Raw genomic sequence first — 12,849 nt, 5'->3', positions numbered from 1 at the left:
AGGTCCTCACCAGACACCAGATCTGCAGGAACCTTGATTTTGGACTTTCAGCCTCCAGATTGTGGGAAATACATGTCTTATGTTGATAAACCCTAAATCATTGATATTTTCTTATGGCAACCCAAATGGGTTGTCATTATCCCATTTGTTATCCTATCCTACAATCAATTGGCAAATATTAATAAATTGCTTTCCTGAGTTTTTATAAGTCATTCTAGCAAATCACCAAGGCTGAAGGGTACTTTATCGCCATGTGTGGACTCATTTAGTTGTGACTAGGTTTTAAAGTAGAAGTCTTTTGGTACTGAGCTCTTTAACTTGGTGTCTGATGGTAACTTCAGGTGGTTTGTCTCAGAATTAAACTGACATTCAGTTAGAGTCTGGAGAATTGGTGGTTGGTGTGGAAAAAACATACATGTTTAGTTATCAGACGTGTTGTGAGTAGAGAATTAGTTTTCCTTTACTTCCTTACAGGGTCCAGCTCCAAATAAAACCATTCCAGGGTTATAGAATCAACATATGAATCTGGGGGAGACACAAACATTTAGTCCATAACACCATTTAATCCGGCAATTGTGTCCCTTCGTGTTTATCCAAATGAATTGAAAATTTACATCTACACAAAAATCTACATGTGGACGCTGGCACGGTGGCACAAACCTGTAATCCCAGCCACATGGAAGGCTGAAGCAGAAGACCCTCAAGTTTGCAGCCTCAGCAGCTTAATAAAAAAAACCTGTCTCAAAATAAAAAATATACCCTGGAGATGTAGCTCAGGGGTAAAGTGCCAGTGGGTTCCATCCCCCCAGTATAGGAAAAAACATCTGTATATGGATGTTTTATTCATAACTGCCAAAACATTGAAGAAAACAAGGTGCCCTTCAGTAGGTGAGTGAATAAATAAGTTGCAGTACATCCAGAAATGGAATATTATTGTGCCAAAAGGAAAAGAGCTATCAAGCCATGAAAAAGCATAAAGGAACCCTAAATGCATGTTACTAAGTGAAAGAAGCCTAGTTGAAAAGGTTAGGCATTAAATAATCTGACTTTATGACATTCTGGAAAAAGCAAAACTGTGGAGACAATAAAAAGATTGGTGTTTTCCAGGGATCAGTGAGGAGGGAGGGAGGAAGAAATAGGTGGAGCACAGAGTATTTATAGGCAGTGAGACTCTTCTGTATGATACCATCATGGTGGATACAAGTGGTTGTGCCTATTTTGAATGTCAACTATAGAATGTCCAAAACCAAGAACCAGCTGGAATAAAACCTATGGGCTTTGGGTGATGATGATGTGTCAGTGTGGGTTCATTAATTATGATAACTGTACCACTGTGTTGTGGGATGTTGATAATGGGGGAGGTTATGTATGGGGAAATGGGGGACATGTGACTTCTCAGTGCTTTTCACTCCATTTTGCTGCGAAGCTAAAACTGCTGTAACAGACAAACAACAACAATAACAAAAACACCATTGCATTTTTTTAAAAGTATCTACCTCATTGGGTAGTAATGACCATAAAATGACTTTATTCTTGTAGAGCTTTTAGAATAGCTCCTAGCACAGCACCTAACACATTTTAACTAAAATTCAGTGAACAACAGCACATACACATAAAGGAGAAGACAATTTTTTAATACAAATGAAAGCAGAATCCTTATCTGGCTGGAAAAGCCCAGGTGTTTCCTACTCAAGGCCACAGACTCTGGCACATTGAAAGTGTTCCATGAATCCTTGTCAGCTGGTGGGCAGTGGTTCCATCCCAGTTTAAAACCAAGGATGAATGAGATAGGTCAGGGATAAAGCGTTGTGAGAGAAGAGCCCAGGACTGAGTCTTAAGTTCCTCCAAATGAAATAATCAGATAGAGATAGAGAAATGGGGGTGGGGTGGGGGGACAAAAAAAACCCAGAAAACTGGCCAGAGAGGAAACAGGAGAGTACAGTGTCTCCAAGTCAAGAAAAGGAAAGGAGGAAGCTGTCAGCGGTGCCTGGTGCTCTGTTGAACGGCCAAAGAAAGAGGAGTTATGGAAGGCACAGGGGCACACGCCTGTAATTCCAGCAGCTTGGAAGGCTGAGACAGGAGGATCGAAAGTTCAAAGCCAGCCTCAGCAACTGCGAGGCGCTAAGCAACTCAGTGAGACCGTGTCTCTAAATAAAATACAAAATAGGACTGGGGATGTAGCTCAATGGTCGAGTACCTCTGAGTTAATCCCCAGTACCAAAAAAAAAAAAAAAAAAAAAAGAGAAGAGGAGGTATGAACACAATTTCTTTCAGTTCTTATAATGACCACAGGATCCTAATTTCTGGCCTTTGGGCACTTCAAACCCTCTTCTCTTCCTCTCTAACCCTCACTCTACTAATCTCTCATCTACCTTTTAGAAAGATAGTGAAAGAAAAAAGCCAAGACTAGAGAGCGCCTAACAACCCCATGCCTAATTAAAAAAGCCATCACTTTTCTTAGAGGTAAATGAAAACTCAGACACAACATATCAAAATCTCTGGGACACTATGAAAGCAGTACTAAGAAGAAAATTCATTTCATGGAGTTCATTCCTTAAAAGAAGGAAAAGCCAACAAATAAATGACCTCACACTACACCTCGAAGCCTTAGAAAAAGAAGAACAAATCAGCAGCAAATACAGTAGAAGGCAAGAAATAATTAAAATCAGAGCTGAAATCAATGAAATCGAAACAATCGAAAAAATTGACAAAACTAAAAGTCGGTTCTTTGAAAAAATTAAAAAGATTGATAGACCACTAGCCACACTAACAAAGAGAAGAAGAGAGAGAACCCAAATTACTAGCTTACAGGATGAAAAAGGCAACATCACAACAGACAATTCAGAAATACAGAAGATAATTAGAAATTATTTTGAAACCCTATACTCTAATAAAATAGAAGATAGTGAAGGCATCAATAAATTCCTTAAGACATATGAACTACCCAGATTGAGTCAGGATGATATAAACAACCTAAACAGACCAATATCAAGTGAGGAAATAGAAGAAGCCATCAAAAGACTACCAACCAAGAAAAGCCCAGGACCGGATGGATATACAGCAGAGTTTTACAAGAACTTTGAAGAAGAACTAATACCAATACTCTACAATCTATTTCAGGAGATAGAAAAAGAGGGAGAACTTCCAAATTCATTCTATGAGGCCAATATCACCCTAATTCCCAAACCAGATAAAGACACCTCAAAGAAAGAAAACTACAGACCAATATCCCTAATGAATTTAGATGCAAAAACCCTCAATAAAATTCTGGCAAATCGGATACAAAAACATATCAAAAAGATTGTGCACCATGACCAAGTAGGATTCATCCCTGGGATGCAAGTCTGGTTCAATATATGGAAATCAATAAACGTTATTCACCACATCAATAGACTTAAAGAAAGATAAGAACCATATGATCATCTCAATAGATGCAGAAAAAGCATTCAACAAAGTACAGCATCCCTTTATGTTCAAAACACTAGAAAAACTAGGGATAACAGGAACTTACCTCAACATTGTAAAAGCTATCTATGCTAAGCCTCAGGCTAGCATCATTCTAAATGGAGAAAAACTGAAGGCATTCCCTCTAAAATCTGGAACAAGACAGGGATGCCCTCTCTCACCACTTCTATTCAATATAGTTCTCGAAATACTGGCCAGAGCAATTAGACAGACAAAAGAAATTAAAGGCATTAAGATAGGAAAAGAAGAACTTAAATTATCACTATTTGCTGATGATATGATCCTATACCTAGAAGACCCAAAAGGGTCTACAAAGAAACTACTAGAGCTAATAAATTAATTCAGAGTGGCAAAGTGGCAGGGTATAAAATCAACACGCATAAATCAAAGGCATTCCTGTATATCAACAACAAATCTTCTGAACTGGAAATGAGGAAAACCACCCTATTCACAATATCCTCAAAAAAATAAAATAAAATACTTGGGAATCAACCTAAAAAAAGAGGTGAAAGATTTATACAATGAAAACTACAGAACCCTGAAGAGAGAAATAGAAGAAGATCTTAGAAGATGGAAAAATATACCCTGTTCATGGATAGGCAGAACTAACATCATCAAAATGGCGATATTACCAAAAGTTTTCTATAGGTTCAATGCAATGCCAATCAAAATCCTGATGGCATTTCTTATAGAAATAGATAAAAGCAATCATGAAATTCATATGGAAAAATAAAAGACCCAGAATAGCAAAAGCAATTCTAAGCAGGAAGTGTGAATCAGGAGGTATAGCGATACCAGATTTCAAACTGTACTACAGAGCAATAGTAACAAAAACAGCATGGTACTGGTACCAAAACAGGCAGGTGGACCAATGGTACAGAATAGAGGACACAGAGACCAATCCACAAAATTACAACTATCTTATATTCAATAAAGGGGCTAAAAGCATGCAATGGAGGAAGGATAGCATCTTCAACAAATGGTGCTGGGAAAACTGGAAATCCATATGCAACAAAATGAAACTGAATCCCTTTCTCTCGCCATGCACAAAAGTTAACTCAAAATGGATCAAAGAGCTTGATATCAAATCAGAGACTCTGCGCCTAATAGAAGAAAAAGTTGGCTCCGATCTACATTTTGTGGGGTCGGGCTCCAAATTCCTTAATAGGACACCCATAGCACAAGAGTTAAAAACAAGAATCAACAAATGGGACTTACTCAAACTAAAAAGTTTTTTCTCAGCAAGAGAAACAATAAGAGAGGTAAATATGGAGCCTACATCCTGGGAACAAATCTTTACTCCTCACACTTCAGATAGAGCCCTAATATCCAGAGTATACAAAGAACTCAAAAAATTAAACAATAAGAAAACAAATAACCCAATCAACAAATGGGCCAAGGACCTGAACAGACACTTCTCAGAGGAGGACATACAATCAATCAACAAGTACATGAAAAAATGCTCACCATCTCTAGCAGTCAGAGAAATGCAAATCAAAACCACCCTAAGATACCATCTCACTCCAGTAAGATTGGCAGCCATTATGAAGTCAAACAACAACAAGTGCTGGCGAGGATGTGGGGAAAAGGGTACACTTGTTCATTTCTGGTGGGACTGCAAATTATTGCGGCCAATTTGGAAAGCAGTATGGAGATTCCTGGGAAAGCTGGGAATGGAACCACCATTTGACCCAGCTATTGCCCTTCTCGGACTATTCCCTGAAGACCTTAAAAGAGCATACTATAGGGATACTGCTACATCGATGTTCGTAGCAGCACAATTCACAATAGCTAGACTGTGGAACCAACCTAGATGCCCTTCAATAGATGAATGGATAAAAAAAAATGTGGCATTTATACACAATGGAGTATTACTCAGCACTAAAAAATGACAAAAATCATGGCATTTGCAGGGAAATGGATGGCATTAGAGCAGACTATGCTAAGTGAAGCTAGCCAATCCCTAAAAAACAAATGCCAAATGTCTTCTTTGATATAAGGAGAGCAACTAAGAATAGAGCAGGGAGGAAGAGCATGAGAAAAAGATTAACATTAAACAGGGACCAGAGGTGGGAGGGAAAGGGAGAGAGAAGGGAAATTGCATGGAAATGGAAGGAGACCCTCATTGTTATACAAAAATACATATAAGAGGATGTGAGGGGAAAGGGAAAAAAATAAAAAAACAAGGGAGGGAAATGAATTACAGTAGATGGGGTAGAGAGAGAAGATGGGAGGGGAGGGGACGAGGGATAGTAGAGGATAGGAAAGGTAGCAGAATACAACAGTCACTAGTATGGCAATATGTAAAAACGTGGATGTATAACCGATGTGATTCTGCAATCTGTATTTGGGGTAAAAATGGGAGTTCATAACCGACTTGAATCAAATGTATGATATATGATATGTCAAGAGCTTTGTAATGTTTTGAACAATCAATAAAAAAATAAATAAATAATAAATAAATAAAACAATCAATATTAGGGACAATAAAATAAACACATTTTTCTTATAAATAAGAAATGTGAAAATCAAAAAAAAAAAAAAAAGCCATCACTTAAAATTACTTAATCAAAGAAGCTATCCCTGATACCTGAAGAAAATGACCTCGGGGCTGGGGATGTGGCTCAAGCGGTAGTGCGCTTGCCTGGCATGCGTGCGGTCCGGGTTCGATCCTCAGCACCACATACAAAGATGTGTCCGCCAAAAACTAAAAAATAAATATTAAAAAGTTCTCTCTCTCTCTCTCTCTCTCTCTCTCTCTTTAAAAAAAAGAAAAGAAAATGACCTCTCTCTATCATAGTATTTATCACACTGTGTATGTGCACTTATGTGCTTGTGTGTGTGTGTGTGTGTGTGAGAGCGTGGGCACGCCTGTGCTGCCAGGGATCGAACCCAGGGCCTCTCTCATGCCAAGCAAGCACCCTACCACTGAGCTACAACTCCAGTCCTTTAATAATTTTTTTTTTCCCATTTTGAGATAGGGTCTGGCTGAGTTGCTGAACCTGGCCACTTGAGATCCAACTTCCCTGAGCAGCTGGGATTACCACACAGACTGCTAGGGAACCCAGCAAGCAAAGCTCACCTGGGCTGGCACGTCTTGCTCAGATATCGAACCTAACGCACTGCGGCCCTTCACTCTAATTGGAGGAGTTCCGGATTACAGTCTACATGATTGGCTAATTTTAGAATTAGGGAGGGCAAAGGGAAAGGCTACAGTTGGATCCAATTAAGCAAATACTAGATTTTGAAAATGACCACCAGAATTTCTGTTTCTCACACCTTAGGACTTGGGGAAACAAACTTAGATTCTTAGAAAATTGCCTTCCCTAAATTGGGACATAGATAACATGTTCATTTATAGACACCCTACCTTATTCTGGGAAGGATTTCTAGCCTCAGGATCTATCAGTTGCTAAAAAAAAACATATATAAGTCCTGTTTATTGTGAGTGTCCAGATGCTCCACATAACTGAGTTTAGCCATTATGGATGCTGCTAATTAAATCACGGTGTTTCCAAAGGGCATCAGAGCTCATTATGTACATGAATGCAAAATAAATTGCAAATTAGAATTCCTACCACTAAAGCTTGTCACATTGGAAAGATAGGAGTAATCACCATTTATCTCCTCAACAGACTAGCTGAGCTCATAAGGTGTCTCTGCAGCTACATGGATGTGAGTCAAAGAGGAGACTTTGCTACCTTGCTGTGGAAGGAAACAGGCTCTTGCCCATGAGAGACCTGAGTAGAGCTCAATCTAGGGCTGTAGAGAATGTGACAGATCAATAAACATGGGGTTGCTAGGCGCCCTCTATTCTGGGCTTTTTTTCTTTCACTATCTTTCTAAACCAGTTCTCTTCTGGGTCTAGTTCTTGATGGAGTAGATAAACTGAAGCATTCTTGCAACTCCAACACTGAACTTTTAGAATCAAAACCATTTCTGGCTGTGGAAAGGCCTTCCACAGTTTCTTGGGTGTTGAGGGCACAGAAGCCGCCTGCTGGTCCTGAAGGCAGTCGGCACATTCACGTGAACACTGAGCAGCTGCTTCTAAATGGTCAAATGACTCCCCTGTGACCCACATAGGCTCTGGGCTTGCTCCTCAGTGCACATCCTGGTTTCTAAAACTCTGCCACACTCTAATACAGGGTAAACTGGCAAGTGTGTGTAGCTTGGTGGCATTAGCTTTCTCTATCACCTGCTAACTAAGCAGGACCTGCCCCTATCTACAGTCTGGCCTAAGGAATTACACACAGGAAGATAAGCAAAGACCTTAAAGTAGCCTGCCTGGGAAAAAGTCTGCCTGTGGCCTGCACTTCTCTATTTTCTGCTTCCACTTCCTGAATCCTTACTATGAGCATTGTGCAAACTTAGGCTGGGGTTCATAAAAGCAGGAGGAGGCCCTCAGGCAGGTGGGTGGGCTCTGCCTTCAGCTGAGGGGCTCCAGCCTCTGGTTAAGCCTCGGGGTCAGGCCACCAGGCCCTGGGAAGGGTGCTACCCCTGTGGAGCAGAAGAGGGTCCTCTGGCTGGATCAGGGTATGCAGGCTGCCTGAAACCAGTTAACCGTGTTGTAGGCAGGCGCTTTGCTGGGCACCAGGAATTTAGAGATGCACAGGACAGGATCCCTGTCCTCAAGAAGTTCACAGGTGGCCAGTCATAAAGAGGTATTACTTCCAAGCCTGAGAAGTTCCAGAAGTGGCTAACACCACTGGACATGCAGAACTGAAGACCAGACTCTTAATACTCTTTAAACCCAGCATGAAGTTGCGTGCCAAAGAGCTGAAAAGCCAGCTGGACTTTCTCCCTTCCCTGCCCAATTAGCAGACTGGATGGCAGTAACCACTTCCCTCTCTAACCAGGCACAGGTTTATTAGTATGTTAGAATATCACAGTTTCCTTTTATATTTAACTTGCAATTGGCAATGCGTCTGCTCATATTCTAACCATCCACAGCTGAAAACCAAGAGAGGAAGCAGTGTTCTTTGTGTATCTTCATTATTATTAACTATTATTATTATTATTTTAGCAATACTAGAGATTGAACCCAGGGGCACTTTACCATAAAGCCACACCCCCAGCCCTTTTTATTTTGTATTTGAACCAGGATGTTTTAGTCAGCTTTTTTGTTGTTGTTACCAAAAGATCTGACAAGAACAATTTTAGAGGAAGAAAGTTTATTTGGTGTACCAGCTCAGAACATGACAATCAGGAAGCAGAGAGAGAGAGAACCCTGCTCACCAGGGGAAAAATATATACCCCGAAGGCATGCCCCAGTGACCCACCTTCTCCAACCACACCTAACCTGCCTACAGTTACCTCCCATTTAATCCCTATCAGAGGATTAATGCACTAATTAGGTTAAGGCTCTCATAATGCAATCATTTCACCTCTAAAGTTTCTTGCTCTGTCTTACACATGAGTTTTGTGGGGGACACTTAATATCTAAACCATAATACAGGGTCTCACTAAGTTACCCAGGCTGGTTTCAAACTTGTGCTCCAACAGCTTTAACCTCTCAAATTGCTGGGATTACAGGCATGCACTAGCATGCCCGACTCCAGCTTTTAAAATTGTAACATGTATCATATTTACAGAAGATTATATGCACAGTTCAAAGATAAGTAATAGAACAAACTCTACTCACTAGTACCTTAGGGCCTGGCAGCCTGCCTGGGTATACCTTTCTAGTCTTTGCTTCCCTCAACTTTCCCCACCCCCAGGTAAACACTCGGCTGCCTTTTTTATTAACCATTCCAGTTTTCTTTATGGTTTACTCCCTATGCAACATATCCCTAAATAATGCATTACTTGAACTTGAATAATTGAGTGGCTAGCATAAACTTAACTGTGAAAGGAAAGAGCACTATTTCCAGTTTTCAGTGAGATTTTCCAGAAAAACAAGCAAAATTGAATGGCTGAGTTATAGTGTAGCATTCAATTTCCTGAGCTTTCAAAAAAGCCTCTTCTAAGATGGGCATGGTGGCGCATGCCTGTAATCCCTGTAGCTCAGGAGGCTGAGGCAGGAGGATTGCAAGCTCGAAGTCAAAGTCAGCCTCAGCATTTTAGTGAGGCCCTAAGCAACTTAGTGAGACCCTGCCTCAAAAAAAAGGGGGGGGATGGGGTTGTGGCTCAGTGGCAGAGTGCTTGCTTAGCATGTGTGAGGCACTGGGTTCGATTCTCAGCACCATGTATAAATAAATATATTTTAAGAATATATTCTGAGGGAAGGCAAAGGGCAAAGTCATAAGCAAAGCAGATTCAGGATTTGCAGAGCCTAAAATCATACAATTTGGAGGACCCATTAAGAAGATTATAAATTAAAATGACATATGCTAAATTATATACAGGGTACAGGGAGGGGGCATTACTGAGGAAGGGACATAAGTTTCATTAGTAATGTCTCTAGCCATGAGTGCCCACCTGTGGCTGAGCATCTGGCAGGTCTGCAGTGTGGCCAAGCCCGGAATACCCTATAGAAATAGGGTTAGTGCAAGAGGGATATTTTATACTTTCTGCTTCTAAGCTCACCGCAACCTGTGGCCCACTCTCAAGAGCATGTCAAAGAAGAACACTTCAGAAATGGGGATATTTTTTGTGAAATGCATATCCTTAGCTAATTCTAGCAGCAGGGCATAGAGAGGTGAGCAGGAATTTCCATATTATATGGTGAAGCTATGACAAATGTAGGTAAACCTGTCCTCAAGTTTGAACAAGGGTGTAATATCAGTGGAGATTTTAATGATGACAGTTCTCAACGTATCTATTTTTATTTATTTATTTTTGTTCTTGTTGTGGTTTGTTTGTTTCTTTTTGTTTGTTTGGTTTTTGCAGTGCTGACGACTGAACCAACGCCTTACACATATTAGGTAAGCACTTTCTCTGGGTTCTGGGCTCCAGCACCATCTATTTCTTGAGTTACACTTTGAATGGAAATGGTTGCCCTCTACATATTAGACACAACTGTAACCACAGGATTTCCCTTTATAATCTTCTTGGGGAATCTCTTTGCCTCTGTGCTCTTTAGCTCCTCCTTCTTGATTTGTTCCATCTTTGGGTGGAGTATATTCTTCATTAGTTTATTGAGAAAGGTTGCATGATAGGTAAAATTTTTAAGACCTTTCACATTTGAAAATAATCATTTCTACTCATGCACTTAATTGATAGAATGGCTGGGTATAGATTATAAACTGGAAATTATCTTTTTTTTTTTTTGCATTTTAAAGGCATTGCTTTATTGTATTTTGGCTTCTAGTGTTACTGATGAGAAGTTCAAAGTCGTTCTAATTCACAAACTCCATATATGAACCACTCTCTAAAGGCAGTAACATCTTCTTTTGGTCCTTAAAAATAGTACTGGCCTTTAATGGGCCTCTCAATCTGGCATTTCATTCTGTTTGTAAATTATGCCATTGCTTGATTTCTTCCCTTGTTTGCTCTTTCTCTTTCTGGAAGCACTGATACCCAGATGTAAGATCTCCTGGACTGTTAATCTAATACTTTAATCTTTTCTCTCATATTTTCTTTTCTTTGTTATATTTTGGGTCTCAGTATGTTGCCCAGACTGTCCCAAACTCCTAGGCTCCAGTGGTTCTCCTGCCTCAGCCTTCAGGTAACTAGCACTTCAGGTGAATTACTTCACATCTCACTTTTCTCTCTTACCTTCTATCTGTATTTTGGGCTCATTTTCTGGGAAATATCCCAGGTGTTATAGTTCAATTGCTGTGTTGAGCAGTTTTTTTCCACCTAAGTGATAATTTTTCTTTGCATATATCCTTGTCATTTTTTCCTTACCACAAAGCATTGGATGCACATTAGTTAGAAATGAAGTATTGCAAATAAACAAGCAAACAAATGAAGTATTGCAAAATTCTGCAGAAAATTCCATCAAGTAGACGATGAAATAGATTAGAGTCTAAAAATAGATTCACATATATATGGCCCAAATCTTTGTATATAAACCACATTGTATTTATATTTTTGACAAAGATGCCATGTAGTAAGGAATCCAGACTCCAAAAAGGAGTCTGGTCTTTTCGAAAATTTCTGGAGGATACCTCTAACACTCTTGGAATTTCCTGACTGATAAAGTTGTCTTTGCTATTCATGATGGGCCTTTAGAAGTACACATGACATTTTAGGCTAATGAAGTTCCTCAGGATAGCATCTAGTCATGGCAAAAAGACCAAACGTGTTAGACGATTGGGGTTTTGGTACATATGATATCAGCCCTACTTCCAGAAAGGAGGGCCTGGAAATTGAGTTCAACCACATGTAATGAAACCTCAATAAAATCTCTGGACACCAAAGCTCAAGTAACTGTCCCTGGTTAATGCAGGTAGGAAAAAAATTCCTGAGGACAGTAGAAATTTTGTGTTTGGAACCATCCCAGATTTCAACCTATGTATCTATTCCTTTGGCTGGTACTCATCGGTATCCTTTTGCTAAACTGTAATAGTAAGAATAGCACTTTCCTGAGTGCTGTGAGTCTTTCTAACAAAGTATTTGGGGGTTTTGAGAAACTCCCAAACTTGCAGTTGGTGTCTTGACTGTTCCCTCTGACTATGCAGTTTCATAAACTTCTTACAAATGCAAAGGAAGTTTAATGAGAACGGGGCACTCTTTTCTCACAAGGAGGGCAGCAAAGATTGATATTCACATGTCAACAAATGCACCTCCTATTATATGCAAAAGTTCACTTCAACTGAATCAGAGGCCTAAATGTAAGGACTAGAGGTATAACATTCCTAGAATAAAAAATTGGAGAAAATCTTTGTGACTTGGGTAATCTTAACATATTAAACAGACCACAAAAAGCAGGGGGAAATGCTGAGTTCAACTTCATAATTTTTTTAAAAAAAACTTCACTTTTTAAAAGATCTGTTAAGGGGACTGGGGTTGTGGCCCAGAGGTAGAGCGCTTACCTAGCATGTGTGAAGCATTGGGTTCCATCCTCAGTACCATGTAAAAATAAAATAAAGGTATTGTGTCCACCCACAACTAAAGAATAAATGTTTAAAAAAAAGATGCTGTTAATGAAATGGTGAGCTGGGGCTGTAGCTCAATAGTAGAGCACTTGCCTAGCGTGCACAAGGCCTTGGGTTCAATCCCAAGCACCACATGCACACACATGAAAAGGTAGAAGTAATTGGCAAAACACGTTCCTGTCAAGGGACTTGTATTCAGACTATATAAGGAATTCTATGGCAACCAGTTGAAAACAAACTTATTTTTTATAACAAGCTAAAGATGTGAATTGATAATGGCTATATTTCAAAACTGTCTCCCAAACTTCAGGTGTTAGAACTTTGATCTCCAGTGTGATGGTGTTGGGATAGGAGACCTTTAAGAGATGAGTAAACCATGAGAGCCCTCAGGAATACATTAATG

This window comes from Marmota flaviventris, chromosome 8 (genome assembly GCF_047511675.1).
Source record: "Marmota flaviventris isolate mMarFla1 chromosome 8, mMarFla1.hap1, whole genome shotgun sequence".
Lineage (NCBI taxonomy): Eukaryota > Metazoa > Chordata > Mammalia > Rodentia > Sciuridae > Marmota > Marmota flaviventris.
The sequence above is the reverse complement of the archived record's forward strand: the minus strand, read 5'-3'. Positions refer to the sequence as shown.